A 16,872-nucleotide genomic window follows, 5' to 3' on the forward strand; every position below is an offset into this window, starting at 1 on the left:
GGAAAGCATCCACCACACAAAGAAGTGCTGTTGGCAAGTTTAATCTAACATGATTGCTGATGCTGGCTACTTCTTAACAGCTACAACCTGAAAAACACGTACATAATTGACTGCCGTCATCATTATCCTCAAACTGACTTGAAAGAAAAAGCTGATGGTCCCTCCAAACTCTACTCAGCTCAAAGAATTACACACACACCAGGGCACATATACATATCAGACATGCACCTATATACATCATGCACATGCACACATGATTTAGCTCATATTGACTATTGTCTCTTAGTCTTAAAAAAAACTGTGAGGTTAAAAATTGGCTTCATTTTGCAATCAACCAACGAAGTCACACTTGGGGGACTCAGTCAAATTGCAAAGCTGCCTTCGTCCTCTGCACAGGGCTCTCTGGAGCAGGTAACCACATGATCACACATGCCAGGCCCTGTGAATGAAAGACACCTTTCACAGGTACCTTCTCTCCTGCTCTTCCTGATTGGGAATTAGGATTACAGAAAGGACCTTCCAGCATTCAGCATCGAGCCACTCTGAGCTACTCTCTGTCACAGGGTCATCTCAGGACACAATGGCTGTGATGTGATGTGCAAGCTAGAGTGAATGAGCACTTACCCCCAAATCTTTTACACCATGAATTAAAATTTATGCAAATAAAATACCAGCATAGGTTGAGGTTTCAAGACTACAAACACTTGGTGACAAATTAGGACGTGACATGTTATTTCATACCTTTGCTACCACCTGCCTCTTTTTCATTGAAAATTATCTTCCTGTTTTAATTTATATTGAGTTAATATTCACCATTTTATAGTAACTGTATATAATCTATAGATAGTTATAATCATCAATTATCAATATCAATCAATTAATAGTGGAATCACCTTTCATTTATTTGTTCTGTATTAGAAACAGTTCACTTGTGGTTTCATTTATAGTAAAAATACTAAGATTTAGACTGAATAGATTTTCTTACCTATTCAAAATATTCTAAATTAAGTGATTCTTTAGAGTAGGGCAAAAATGTCTATCCCCAAATATCTCCTTTTTATTTCTACAGATTTTACAAACTCATCCAAAAATTTTATTCTCAAGAATTAAACTTAAACCTTACATACACACACACATACATACACACACAAACCTTACACACACACACACACACACACACACACACACAATGTTTACATAAGTTCTCCTTATCACTCTGCTAGTTGCTTTTCAGGAATGAAATGTGCAGGCCTAATCTATTTGATACAAAATATAAAAACAAAGGGTATCTGTGAAAGATACACTCAAAAGCATTTCTAACTTCATTGCCAAAGAAAAATGAAAATTCATGTTAGTTAAAAAACATTCTAAATATATAGCATTTTAAATAAAAATGCATATAAAAATAAAACTAGTCAAACATACCCAAAATCAAATCAAAATGCTTAATTCACTTATACCAAATTAACATTAAAATTAGACATATCAGCTATCTGGCCATGCTCTTGGAGGCTGAGGGAGGTAGAAGGCAATAAAAGATATTACTAATATCTTTAGCAGACATTGAAAACATTACACAACATATGCTCATTATTAAAAGACTTGACTTAATGCTAAAGAAATAGTATATCCTTTGGTATCAAATAAATTCCATTTGAGTTTCTATTATTATTTAAAGTAATTTCCCTCGTGCTTAACGTTATAATAGAGAATTCTAGCATTTACCTTCTTTGGTATGAATTTTCAAGTTGACACTGACAGGTTAGCAGATAAGTGATCCTTAGTGTGTTTATCAGGAGTGGAAATATATGAATGAAAACTGATGCCCCACCCACAATGGCACTTTTCCAAAATGCAATATTCATTGATTGACTGACAGTAAAAATATTTTTAAAGAAATTCACGGGATTACATATTTTTAAATAAATTTGTGCTCTATGTTTTCAGCAAAATCAAATATTTAACTTATTAAGTTAAATATTTATCTTTGCTCTTTCCAACTAGGTTTCTCTAGAGAGCGCTCGTAAGTTTTTTTAATAATATTTTTATTTGTTCTGAATTATTTTGTTTGGGGGAAGCAAGCCACACCAGCAGCATTTAGGAGTTACTTCTGGCTCTGTAATCAGAAACTACTCCTGGTAGGCTAGGGGGACCGTTCGGGATGCCGGGGATCGAACCCTGGTCAGCAGTATACAAAGCAAATGCCCTTCCTGCTGTGCTATTGCTTCTGCCCAGCAGTCTACTTTTCTTCATATTCCCATTATCTTAGACATTCTCCTATAGTTGAAATTTTCTATTAATCTAAATGTTTGAACCGATAGCATAGGACTTATAAAATGTACTTTTGATTTTGGGGGGGGTCACACCTGGAAATGGTCAGGGGTTACTCCTGACTGCGCCCAGAAATTGCTCCTGGCAGGCACTGGGGACTAAATGGGATGCCAGAGTTCAAACTACCATCCTTACTGGATGGGTTAGGTTCAAGTTAAATGCCCTGCTGCTATGCTATCTCTCCAGACCCAATGAGATATGTTTTAATTAATTTTATTTCCTGAAAATTCCTTAGGATGGGTGTGAAGTTTGCTATTTTATAGCTGACTACTAAAAAAGAGGATTAAAAAATTACTAAAACCCACTGAGAGGCAGAAAAAAAATTTCTAGAAGAAAACTGATTTGCTAAGAACCAATGCTTGTAGATTCTATCCAACTTCACCTCCTATGTGTTGTAACTTGCTTGTTCTTTATCCTATTTATCTCAATATTTTTAATCCCCACCCCATACATACTCACTTTACTTCTCTCCCTTCCTCCCTTCTTCCTTTTCCTGCTTTTTCACTGGGCTTCTTTAAAAAAAAAAACTTTTATGGTAGAGTATATCCCACACTAAAAGCATAAATTCTAAAACTTCACCAAGTAATTGTGTTGTTCCTTTCAACCTTAACATTCTATTATCCTGACTCAAGACAAAGGTTATTCTGTAAGAGAAGTTTGTAAGAGAAGAAAAACAACTTGAAGAATTGACATGATTAAAGACAACAGGATTCATCTCTGGCCCAATTCCCTTTTCAATATGACATTTGTCTTCCTCTTCAAATTTCTTGTCAGACAAAAACAATTATCTGAAAACAAGCCCAACAAATACTAAATCGGAAATTTTCAAAAAAATTTTTAAGGTGTGTATACTGCCATGGAGATAATAAGCTGTTTATAGATATGCGGATATGTGTATACACTAACATGGACAATATATGCTCGTGCAGCAAGGACACAAAACAAGTAAAAAGCCTTTTATAAGGTAAGATATTGATCAAAGAGAATTGGTATTTGGGTTTCAAGTAGCCTATCCATTCTCAAGAGTAAACACAGAAAACAAGTAGTGTTCAATTTCCTTGCCTCACTTGTTCCTTTTCTAAAATTTTATTTATATTTATTTATTGACTGATTTATTGGTTTTGGGGATACACCCAACAGTGCTCCCCTGAGTCACTCCAGGATCTGCAATCAGAAAGCACCCCTGTCAGGTTGGGGTATCATATGTGATGCTGGGAATCAAACCTGGTCCCTCCTGGGTCAATCATATGCAAGGTAAACGCCCTACCGCTATGCTATCTCTCCAGCGCCTTGCCTCACTTTCTCATTTGAAGCTTCTTTTTTTTTTTCTCTAAGTACATCCATAAAATTCTAAAAACATCTAAAAAAATCATTGATTCTACTTCTATGGGAAGCTGGAAGCTTTTAACAATTTCTAATAATCAGTCACTGTTTCATACCTATTGATCCTGCCAAGCATTACCCTTCAAATTGGGCACTTAGAAGATGCATATTTTTGCTGGATTGTTCATATTTGTTAAAGAGCAGAAAAACAACACTGTTCCATTTATTATTGTTGGCTGTCAATACTCATTGCATTGGCCTTCTCAAGGATTGGTGTATGAACAAATTCAAAGCTTGTCTGAATATCTGCAATCTAAAATTGCATCTCAAGTAACCCAACAAAGATCTGGCTACAAGATAACTTGCCTGACAAGCCTAAAAATGTGGTGTGATGTGATTGTTCCTTCAGTGATGATGAAACACACCACTACATGCAGCTAAATGTCACAATCATTGATCAGTTTCTAAAGATGGCATGAAAATGTCTCTGTGCCAAATACCATGTAAGATTGTATATACAACTCTGGTTTGAGCTCTGGTGAGATTAGACAAAGTCAGAAATATTTACTCTCTGGTTCCTTATAGAAACCTTTGTCTGATTCTTGCTTCAAATAATGAAATGTCACAATTTCAAAGCCTCTGAAGTTAGTAGACTCTTAGTCATATCATTTTTCCTTTCATTGAAGGAATATCATTTTGGGGGGGGTGGGCACACCGGTTGATGCTCAGCGATTACCCCCAGCTATGCGCTCAGAAATCACTCCTGGCTTAGGGGAACCATATGGGACACCGGGAGATCAAACCCCAGTCTGTTCTAAGCTATCGCTTGCAATAAGCTATCGCTTGCAAGGCAGACGCCTTACCTCTAGCACCACCACTCCGGCCCCTGAATATCATTTCTTAAATTAAAAATATACATCTTGGAACTGGAGAGATAGATAGCACAGCGGTAAGGCGTTTGCCTTTCATGCAGACGGATGGTAGTTTGAATCCCATATGGTCCCTGAACCTGCTGGGGATGATTTCTGAGCATAGAGCCAGGAGTATCCTGAGCGCTGCTGTGTGTGACCCAAAAACCAAAATAAAAAAAATACATCTCAAGGGCCAGAGTGATAGCACAGCAGTAGAGCATTTGTCTTGCATGCAGCTGACCCGGGATAGACCCAGGTCTATCCCTGTCATCCTATTTGGTCCACTGAGCCTGCCAGGAGCAATTTCTGAATGCATAGTCAGGAGTAACCCCATATATATATGCATATACATATATACATACATACATGCATACATACATACATATATACATCTCAAGAGCTAGAGAGGGAGTTCAGTGGACTAAGCACATATTATCATGCAAGAAACCTGGGCTCAATCCTCAGACCTCATAGTTGCCCCAAGAATCACCAAGAGAGAGAGAAACCCTCAAATACTAAGCTGAGAGTAGCCTCAGAAGTGGACAAATATAATCAAAGTAAAGCTTGTGCATTTGGGTTGAATCTTAATCCCAGAGAAAAACCAGGCAGAAGTCCAGACATTCTCTGGGTGAGGCGTAAATGCCTTCTATGGCTGGGTCTGAGTAAGTAATGACCAGGAAAGTATACCTGCATCTGTGACACCCAGTGAAGCAGGAGCTACAAAACCATGAAACCTACAGCATCTAAACAGAATTAGCATTTCTGGAGCATAGAAATAAGGCATTGTCTTCCAATGCATTCATTGTCTCATTCAGTCCTTCCAGTTAGAGGGCATGGGGGAATAATTAACATCCCCAAATGACTAATGAGAAAACTAGGACTCAAGAGTCAAGATGTTCCCAGTCAGGGTGTTACTGTAATACTTTCCGATGTCTCTCTCTGATCCCAAGACTAAAGTTTGGCAGCACCTGGAACTGACAATGTCAGGACACCAACCTCCCAAAGGCACAATCTACCAGCAACCTCTTGTCTACAGCCCAGCACGTACCTGGGAGCCAGTGAGGAGTGTCCCCGCAAACTCTGATAAAGGCAAGTCTTGAGTCTACAAAGGAGAGGAGAGCAAGTCCTCCTGCTGATGGAAACTAGTGAGGATCTGTGTTGTGCAAGTCATTCTGTAACTTCTAGATAATGAATTCATTCATGAATCAGAATAATTAGCCTATAAGACAAGAAGAGAGAGACACACACTTAAGGTCATTAACTGAATTAATTAGAGATTAAGGCAATTATCTCTAAGCTCTAAGTCTCTTATCACTCTTGTAGAATAGACCTTTCCTCTTTCCAGCTACCCCTGTCATGTCCTCACAGCACAGTCTTCATCAACAAGCATAAGATGGGTCCTACTTCCTGCTTCTGGTTCTTGTATTCCTGAATTCCTCATAGGGACCAGAAACATTAAAATCCATCCATTTAGTTTTCAGCTAAATGGCATACAACCAAGAGGAATGGCTTTTCATGGTCTATCAAAATTCACTGCCAGCAAGTGGGCAGAACCAACAGAATCAATAGCTGTCATCTGTAAAGGAAGATCTTAAATTTAACAGACTGGACATATAGCAACAAGATCTTACTAAACCTTCTGCCATGGTATTAATGACTTCATTAGTGATACAATAATTTTCACAAGTAAGCTTACTACTATACTATTCTTTCTTCTCTTCCATTTTATTTTTATTTTATTTTTAGTTTTTTAATAATTTTGCTATAACTTATCTGGAAACAAATGAATTTGATAAACTATGTGATGCATTTAAAATCAAATAAAAATAATCTGAAGAAAATTGAAAGTAGCACATAACTTTAAAATATGAAATAGTGTTCATGTAAATCAGATGTAACCCAAAGAGAAGCAACATAGCTGAGAATATAAGTTTATTATTGAACAATAAGATTTATTGTTTAAAGATAAAGATTTATTTATTAAAGATAAATTTACAGACCAACTGAGAAGAATTGAGAGTCCTAAGTTAAGCCCCTACATTTATGGCAAAGGAGCTAAATATATAAAGTGGATCAAAGAAAACCTCTTCAATAAATGGTGTTGGACAACTGAATAGTCACATGTTAAGAAATAAAATTTGATCCAAAAGTGAACTCAAAATGAATTAAAGATTAGACAAAATATATATTAATATTAAATATTAGACCAGAATCTATAAAAAATATGGAAGAAAACATCTGCATACCTCTCCTAGAAATTGACCACAGAAGTGTCTTCAACAAAATGACCACAATGGCAAAGCTAACAAAAATAAATAAATAGGACTATACCAAATTTAAAAACACTTCTGTACAACAAAAGAAACTCAAGCTCTAATAAAAAAAAAAAAAAAACACTTTGGGCCCAGAGAGATAGCACAGCGGCGTTTGCCTTGCAAGCAGCTGATCCTGGACCAAAGGTGGTTGGTTCGAATCCCGGTGTCCCATATGGTCCCCTGTGCCTGCCAGGAGCTATTTCTGAGCAGACAGTCAGGAGTAATCCCTGAGCATCACCGGGTGTGGCCCAAAAAACAAAACAAACAAAAAAAAAAAGACACTTTATTGTGGAAGAATATGAACACTTTATATAGAAGGAAATATTTACACACAATACATCAGGTAAAGGACTGAAATCCAGGACCTATAAGACACTGACAAAAATCAATGAATAAGGGCTGGAGAGATAGCATAATGGTAGGGCATTTGCCTGGCATGTGGCCAACACAGGATGGATGGTGGTTCAAATCCCGGCATCACATATGGTCTCCTGATCCTGCCAGAAGCTGCACAGAGCCAGGAGTAACCTCTGAGCACTGCCAGGTGTGACCTCCCCCAAAAAATCAAGGAATAAAAATATCCAAAAACTATCCACAAATGGAGATGAGCAGACCTATCAAAATATTTCTCATTATTACTCATTATTAAGGAAATTCAAATTAAAACAGCAATGAGATATCATATCACAGCTGTGAAAATAACACATGTTAAAAATTCTGGAAACAAAAAAACATTCTGGCAACAGCCAATATTGGTGGGTTTGTGGTGAGAAAGGAGCTCTAATCCAGTGTAAGTAGGAATATTGTCTGACTCACCCTCTATGGAAAGCACTATGGAGAACTCTCAAAAATATTGGAATAGAGCTTCCATATGATCTAGAAATACAATGTTTTGACATCTATACCCCCCAAAAAGAACAGCTATGTTAATTACTGCACTGGTAAAATAGCCAAAATATGGAAACAACACAATTGCCCATCTACAGACAAAGGGTTCAAAAAGTCATGGTACACATATGCAATAGAATATTATGAAGAATTAAGGAAAAATTATGCAATTTGCATCAACAGTGAATGAAACTAGAGGATATCGTGCTGAGTGAAGTCAATTAAAAGGAAAGAGTAGTGATCTCATGTGGGACAAAGAGACACAATAAGAGAGCAACCATGGTACAAAGGCAACACAATAGTATTCACACAACAAATGGTGTGAGATGAATGGACAGAATGTTGGGGTCCTTGGAATAGAAAGGTGGGTTTACTAGTTATAAGTGTGGAATTATGTACAAGGGAAACCATCATTAATAGCATAAAATCACAGAATCTCCATCAGTAAAAAAAATAGTTAAAATTATAAGACTACAAAAAAATCATAAAATTAGTAAATATTGAATTAGGCAGATGGTTGGGAATATAAGGCAGTAGAGTATAAATTTTAAATGAAGGAAATAATTTAGAAAAATGAAAGCTCTTTTATAATATAAAAAATAAAAACAATTAGAAGTTCATCAAAATCCACAATGTCATAGCCAGAGAGATAGTACTGTTACAATGCAACTGGTCCTGATTCAACACCTGGTTCTGCATATTCTCTCCCAAGTACCATCAGGGAACACTACTTAGCACAGAGCCAGAAATAGACCCTGACTTTCCCTAGGCAAAACCCCCCCCAAAAAAAAAAAGAAAGAAAAAGCATAAATACTACTTCTTGCTTTCTGTGCATTTCCTTTCATAGGTGAGCACAAATAGTACTTGTACTGTTGAGTCTTACTGATTTTCATTTAGAGCTTCTACTAAACTATATACTATAGTTTACAAATACCTCACTAGGAACTGGAAAGATAGAAAGTTGAGTATACCCAAAAGCACCAATAATATAATATGGCATTGTTCCTTTTTGCATAGGCACACTAAAATGGGGAATGGCAGCGCTCAGGGGTTACTCCTAGCCCTACGCTCAGAAATCGTCCCTGGCAGGCACGGGGGACCATATGGGATGCCGGGATTTGAACCACTGTCCTTCTGCATGAAAGGCAAATGCCTTACCTCCATGCTATCTCTCCTGCCCACAAAAAAATGGGGAAATCTTATGTATAAAACAAGTTCTTACCTAATAGTGATAAGAACCATAAATTTTATACAGGTGTGCCTTCTACCCTGAATATTTGTCATGAAGACTTGACTTAGACCTCAAGTGGTCAGACATCAACTGTCCAACACCAAGCCCCAGATCCCAACCTTATAACTGGCACATTTCCCTGCACCAGCAACAGAAATCAAATTCCCCTCCCCAAGGGGAGGCTCTAATACCACTCCGCACCAACTTGAGCCAGGGTAGGTTCATGTGACACCCTGCAGATGAGGAGACGGCAACAACTTAATCTAAGGGCAGGTTTCCCTACCTTAACAACTTATGGTGAGAGAAATCAGAAGATGCTTCATCCTGTGCAAAAACCAAATTCTCTAAATGCAGAAGACTATCAACAACTGCCACTGAGCAGAACTTTTCCTGGGACCATAAAGACACTATCCTAGTCTTCATCCTAGGATCTGTACAAAAATCAAGATATCTAAATACAGAGGACTGACTTTGACAACTGCAACTGAGCAGAACACTTCCTGGCACCATAAAGAAAGACCTTGGGGTTTGACGACTAACATGCCTGGAGCCTGTAGTTGGTCTCATGACAGTATGCTTCAAGGGTAGAAACACCCTGTATCTCTTAAGCCAAGGAATTTTCTTTCTAATTGCCCCAATATTTACTGCACCTATGAAAAAAATTTGCCACATCTGCCTCTCCATTTTTTAATTTTATTTTTTCTTTCTTTTTCTTTATTTCTTCTTTTAATTTTATTTATATTTATAGCTTCTAGACTTTATTTATAGTTATTCATTTATAGCTCCCAGGTGCTTTTTTTAAGAACCATTGAACATGAATCATCTTGTTCTGCTTCATATTTCTGTCTTCCTACAAACTGAGAAAAAAAAATGGTGAATGGGACCCAGGGACCAAGTGGTCTCAGGAGCATTGTGTGGAAAAAATAAAAAAAAAAAGGTCAACACTACATACCCAAACCAAAGCCAATTACAATAGAATCAAGAGACCCAAACTACAACAAGCTATACACGAAAAGGGACCTGTTACACTAGCAGTCCAGAGGGCTAAGGGTGGAGGTATGGGAGGTATGCTGGGAGCTCTGGTGGAGAGAGATCAATACTGGTGGTGGGAATGGCCTTAATTCACTGTCACTAGGTACCTTAAAAACAACTGTGGAAAAACTTGTAATCCACATTGGTCTCAATAAAAATTATAAATGAAAACAGAAAAAGAAAAGTGGGTAGAACATTTTCCCTGTAGGTGGCCAACCCAGGTTAGATCCCCAGCATCATATGGTCTCTGGAGACTTCTCAGAGTGATGCCTGAGTCAGAGCTAGGAGTAAGCTCTAAGCACCACAAGGTGTGACCCAAAAACAAAAATAAATTAAAATTCTTCACCTGAATTATTTTTAACTGACTACATGAGCACTGTAAATTACTCATTCATTCCTTAATTAGACTTTTAAGTGGTTATTGGTTTTTGTGTGTTAATTATCATTCTTTGTTTGGGGCCTGTTGTCCACAGTTTAGAGAGTCTTCTTATCACAGATACCAGACATTAATTTCATGGATAAAATTCCTGGTTGACTACACCATGTCAAATAAATCCATGAAAATTCTACTAACAGTTCTAACATTGCTATTTACTCATCATATTTTTTATTCCATAAACTTAGCAATAAGGAATAGGACAGAGCTCAGTGGCCAGAAAGGTGTATACTTGCCTAAACAGGAACTCAAGTCCATTTGCCAGCATAGCATGCTTCCTCTACCCCCAGCACTCATGTGCTCCCAGAACAATCAACCCAAGATTTGAATAGCCTGACTTGGTAACTAACCGTCCCTTCTGCAAAGGAAGGAAGAAAGCTCAGAAGAGAGGGCCACAGGTGGTGGGCTCTGTGTGACTCTCATCTAAAGCTTTCTCTGCTTCTGCACAACTTCAGAATCTATTAGACCATCAGATATTCCTGCAAGCCACCTGTTGAGCTTCCTTCAAGTCAGCTTGGGTGGTAACAGGGTGTAACAGGGTGAGCACCATAGGCAATCTACCTGTCTTATAGTCATCCCTTTGATTTGGGCCCTGTTGCAATTATCTGTCTGAATTTGAGTTTCTCTAGCAACAGGGTCCAAAGGGCATGCCACTGTGAAACTCAGAGAAAAAGTCTCACTCTGGTTTATTTCTATGTGTACACAAAACTAGATGGAATAAATACAGTATATGGAGTTTTTCCATGGAACAGATTGCCCTAAGTAATAATGTTCTGCCTGATTTTTCTCCTCCATGAAGTTATATGGGAAGACACACAAATACACACACACACACACACACACACACACACAACCAGTAGAGAATACAACTCAATTTAGAAATGTCCTATTTGGGTAAGTATCTAAATAAAATGACAATTTTACTGGAATATTACTAGAAAGCAAAGGGAAGGAAAAGATAGAGCAGGCAGATTTTAACTCCTGATACAGTCCAGACAAAAAAAAGTCAACCTTTGACCTTGCCCCCATTTCTTCCTACTCTCCTGGATCCTTCCACCTCCTACAGAGTTTCCCAAACTTATTTGACCTTTTTCAGAAAAAGAATTATTCAGAGCCTCCCTGAAAATCTACCTAAGTGAAAAAATAGGAGAGGAGTGTCCCCCAATTGCATCTTTGGCTACTCTGATCCCCTAGATCCTTACAGAGCCTTCCTCAAACCTCATGATAAGGTGTCACCACTTTGGGTGGCCTAGGTCACTTGGGAGGCCCAGAATCCATTACATGTCTGAAGATGATAAAAAATTACATTTCTGGTGATGATAAAAAACACTGTAATGGGCAGCATCTCCTAATACAGGGATGTCTTTGTTTAAAAAATGTCAACATAGGTGTTTGTTGCTTTAATATTTAATATTTCCTGTGGGCTTCTGTTTCTTCATTCCTTGTGACAGGCATTAGAAGCTTTCAGGAAGATTCTGACAGTGGCATTAATGACCCTTAGCAGCAGCCTTGAGGAGATCCAGGGCCACAAAGAGGAAACAAGAGGAGAGAGGCGACAGACAGTTCTGTAGATGTGGACCCTGACTGTTTCTCACAGAAATGACTGGAAGTCTCAAGCTTCCCTTCCCACAGGCATGTCCACACTTAGAACAGTGGCAACAAATAATAGGAAAATTTTCAAGATTTCATTCCCAAGTTCCCTTGGACTTAGGAGAAATATAAAGAACCAGAGGCCAGGCCTGGAAATGGGTCTTTATTTGTCTCAAGTAAAAGTCTTCTTGCAGATTATGTGAGGTCTATAGGTCACAGATCAGGGTACAGGATTATGCAATAAAAAATGACAAGCCAAAAATATTGTGTCAGCTCAAGCCAATAATTGAGCTTCAACTTAAGAGAAGCAAAGTAATCATAGCAGAAAACTTCCTGGCAAACTTCCTCAATAGTTCACATTGACCTGGTCAATAAGATTCACTTAGTCACATATGGCTCCTTCCCATTGCATCAAAACCAGATCATAAAAGAAATACACAAATCTAAATTTTGGTTCCAACCAAAAGGGAAGAGTGAACTAATAGAGGAACTTAGGGTGGTTGAGAAGAAAGCTGTGAATCTTTTTAGCCTGTATTTTCTCAGTCTCTATGTCTCCATGTAATCACTTCATTGAAATGTGGTTGGCATACAAACATTTGAGCAGACAGCATGCGTACAATGGAAGGAGCTTGAAGACAGAATCTGCTCATGAAACATATTGTGATCTCTGCTATGAAGATTTGTATCACTTCCAAACGTGTTCTGCCATCTTTCTTCATTAGGTCTGACTTGTTCTCAAGAGACTCCTGGTGGCTTCCTTTTACTAAAGGCAAATAAACCTTGTCAACTTTCTGTGCTTTTTTCTGGAAATGCAGAACTTTATTCTTCTTTTATTCTCGCCTTCATTCTGACTTTAGACTTCTTGTTCTTTTAACTTTGTCCAACATTCATTGTCTGTTCATAAGTACCTTTGGTCTGATATACATAATGCTTTACAACTTGAACTGATCAACATGGAGCTGTTCATATTTCCTTAAATAGTGAACTGTTTTCTCTTTCTCCACAATCAGGTTTTCTATTTATTTATGGAGTTGTGACTCTGTTTTCAGTTCTCTTGGGTATAATCTCTCTTGATGTGTCTCAAAGGATCATTCTCCAAGTATATGGTACAAACTTCAATGGTTTTTTAATTACCTTGGAATGCTTTTATCCTCATATTTTTAGGATTTCTATTTACCATTTAGTTATTTTATTGGCTAAAATTTATCAAAAATATTCTCTTTATTGTATTTATTTGCTTATTTTGCTATTATCAAGTCATTACTATGTCCAGCAATAACATTAAGGTATGTTTTTTTTTGCTTAAAGAGTTTAACAACTTAAAAAATCTATTTTCATGGATAATGAAAATGAATCTGTGATCCCAGCACCATTTGTGAAAAAGTAATTCTTTTCCCAAGAATGAAATCTTGTGGCACTCTTGTCCAAAACAATTGATCATGAATGCAACTTTATTTTTGAAATTTTAGTTCTATCCCATTGATTTGACTTGATTGCTTTGATTTTTTAGTATCTCACTGTCTTGACAACAGAAAATAAAATATTTGACTCAATCAAAAGTAATATACATAATTAACTCAAAAATGATCAAAGACCTATGTGTAAGATCTAAAACTACAAAAGATTTAAGAAGGAAACATGCAAATAACTTTTGTGCTCTGAGATTAACAAATGGAAAACAAGCCTCTGGAAAACTAGCCATTCCTACAAAATGCTAAATAATAATTTTAAATAAATCTAGTAATTCTTGTCCTAGCTATATACTCAAAATAAATAAAAATATATTTATACAAGACACCTTACACAAGAATTTTAGCAGCATTATACAATGAAACATTATTTGACCTTACAAAAAGAGTGAAATACTGAAACATTTCATACTATAGGATAGATGAATCTTGGCATTATGCTAAGTGAAGTATGTCAAAATGGCTGCTTACTCCTAATTACATTAGCATAAAACTTTCAGAACAGAAAATCCAGAAAGGTAGATTGCTGGTTGTCATGATTAAGAGGAAGGACAGAGGAAGATGGATTGTTAATCAGTAGTTACTTTTGGGGTTGATGAAAATGTTCTAAAGCTTATTGTGGTGAAATATGCAACTCTGTGAATGTATTAGAAACCAAAAAAATGCCATACTCTTTGAAATAGTAAAAAAGAAAAAAGAAATAGTGAATTTTATCTTATTATATATTTTATATATATAATATATTAATAATGTATTTTTCTTTTAGTCAATTTCAGCATATCAAGACTCCCAACAGAAGTCTAAGGGCTTGAAGTTCTTCTGACCTTCTATAAATTGTATCTATTACTTTTGTTGTGTATGTAAACATTTTATGGGATTATTATGTTACTGACCCTACCCTGATTGTGCCCTACCCTAGGGTGTGACCTGGCATTCTGCCCCCATCCTAGGGTGATACCTGATTCTGCTTCCACTATTGGGTGGTATCTGATCCCACCATTGGGTGGTACCTGATTCTGGGGGATAAAAACAAGGGTCTGTGGAAGGCGGGGTGCTTTTTGGCTGGAACTGAGGTTGAGACTTTGGACTTCAGTCTTGTCCACTGAACAAAGCTAATATTTTCACAAGCCTGACTGTCTGCGAGCTGTTTACCCGCCGTTTCACCTCAGAACCATCGGCTGGACTGGGTGGCAGACGCGTGAAGGGGAAAGACCTCATCCTCCATCCCTCCATCAGTCAACCTCTTCAGGGGCTGACTTGCAACAACTTTTATCAAAATATTATCACTGAACATCTGTTATGCACTATTGTGGCTGCTTCTAAAAATAAACAAGTCAGAGTAAAGGTAACATATTGTGTAACTTCCAATATATATTAGAAAAGCATCAACCATGGTCTCCTCACAGCATTCTCACATAGACTTACCACTTCACTCACCCATTAAGGGTCCTTTATTCCAAAGTGAAGACATTTAGTGTTATTTTTAATATCTTCACCAAAACATTTCTAAATATTAGTCATTAGATATAAATAAATAAACCTTTATCTATGGATCTTTCTGAATCATACTCAAAGGAATTTCATGTAATATTATCTAGCTCACAATAATGACAATATTAAGACTTGATTATTCATGATTGTCTCTATGGAAAATTAAACTTATATGGATTTATTTTAGTCTTCTAAGCTTCTAATCATGATGTATTGTGCAAAAAAAAATGACTAGTCACATAATTCATTCATGTTCCCAGTTAATTAGAAATATGGGTGTAGAACTCAAACAAATTGTCTTTCAATAGTTTCACTAAACTATTCCAGCTCTGTCATTACTCATGGTATGTCATTGGCCTCAGGGGTATTCCTATTGTCCCTTCTATTTTTCTCTCTCTGGCCACACCTAAACACCATTTCTCTCTTTGCTTATTCTATCAAAACAGTAACTAAAGGATAGATCTGATCAAAACAGACACTAAGGACTCGTAGGATCCTCAATGAGAGAAATCACACTTTAATAGAAAAGACAGATAACATTGCCTCTGAGCATCTATGCACACCTGAATTTTAAGGCCCCAGCTATTGCCTCCAAGTAAATTATAATTGGTAGTCAGCCCATGATTTAGGGATATACTGCTTTAGCCTGATTAAATATGTTGTGTTTTCTGTGATCAAGTGTATCTTTTCCTTGATAATACCCTTATTATTTTGCATTTATAACATCTTCCCTTTCCATATAATAACTAGTTTTTATTTTTGCTTTTTTGGTTTGGAGTCACACCCAGTAATACTCAGGGGTTATTCCTGGCTCTATGCTCAAATAGTCCTTCCTTATGGTGTTTGAAGGGACTTTATGGGATGCTGGGAATCAAACCCAGGTTGGCCATGTGCAAAGCAAAGTACATGCTGTGCTATCATTCTAGTCCCTAATCAATCATTTTTCATCCACAATTTCTTATAGATTTTATTTTAAAACTTCTCTTTTTTTTTTTTTTTGTAGTTTTTGGGTCATACCCGGCAGTGCTCAGGGGTTACTCCTGGCTCCATGCTCAGAAATTGCTCCTGGCAGGCACGGGGGGGGGGGGGGGGGGGGGGGGGGGAGGGAGGGGGGGACCATATGGGACGCCGGGATTTGAACCGATGACCTCCTGCATGAAAGGCAAATGCCTTACCTCCATGCTATCTCTCCAGTCCCAAAACTTCTCTTTTCAGCCTGTCAAGGATAGGTTTTAACATAGGCCAGGGGAATTCCCTTTCTAATCTCCCCAATTTTTACTGTGCCTTTGCAAAATAAAAAATAGCACAAATTAAAATTTTTTTCTAATTGTTGTTGCTTGGTTTTTTTCTTTTCTTTGCCCTTTTTTTCCCCTGTGCTTTGATTCATCTTTATTTCAGGACCGTGGTTAGTATTTGGTTGTTGTCTTTATTGCTGTGGTGCTTTTCAGATTTTTTGTTTGTTTGTTTGTTTGTTTTTGTTTGGGGGTTTTTTTGTATTATTTTTATGTTTTCCTTCCTTTTTCCCTTTCTTTTCTTCAACTGATTTTTATAGTCTCTAAGGACTCCTCCCATTTTTTTGCTCGTTTAAATCCCCCCTTTTTTCTTTTTCTTTTTTTTTTTCTTACCTTCAAACAGAACCACATAACTTGAACCATCTTGTTCTGCCTCACAAATTGAGGGGAAAGTAATGGAGGACACCAAAACCAAACAGTCATATGAATATTGAGTAGAAATAAAAAATGATCAGACTTAAACACCAAATCCAAAGCCAACTACAACAGAATCGATACTCAGTCTACAACAAGCTGGACACAGAAGAGACCACACTTATACTAGCAGCCGGGGTTGGGAGAGT

This window comes from Suncus etruscus, chromosome 10 (genome assembly GCF_024139225.1).
Source record: "Suncus etruscus isolate mSunEtr1 chromosome 10, mSunEtr1.pri.cur, whole genome shotgun sequence".
Classification (NCBI taxonomy): Eukaryota; Metazoa; Chordata; class Mammalia; order Eulipotyphla; family Soricidae; genus Suncus; species Suncus etruscus.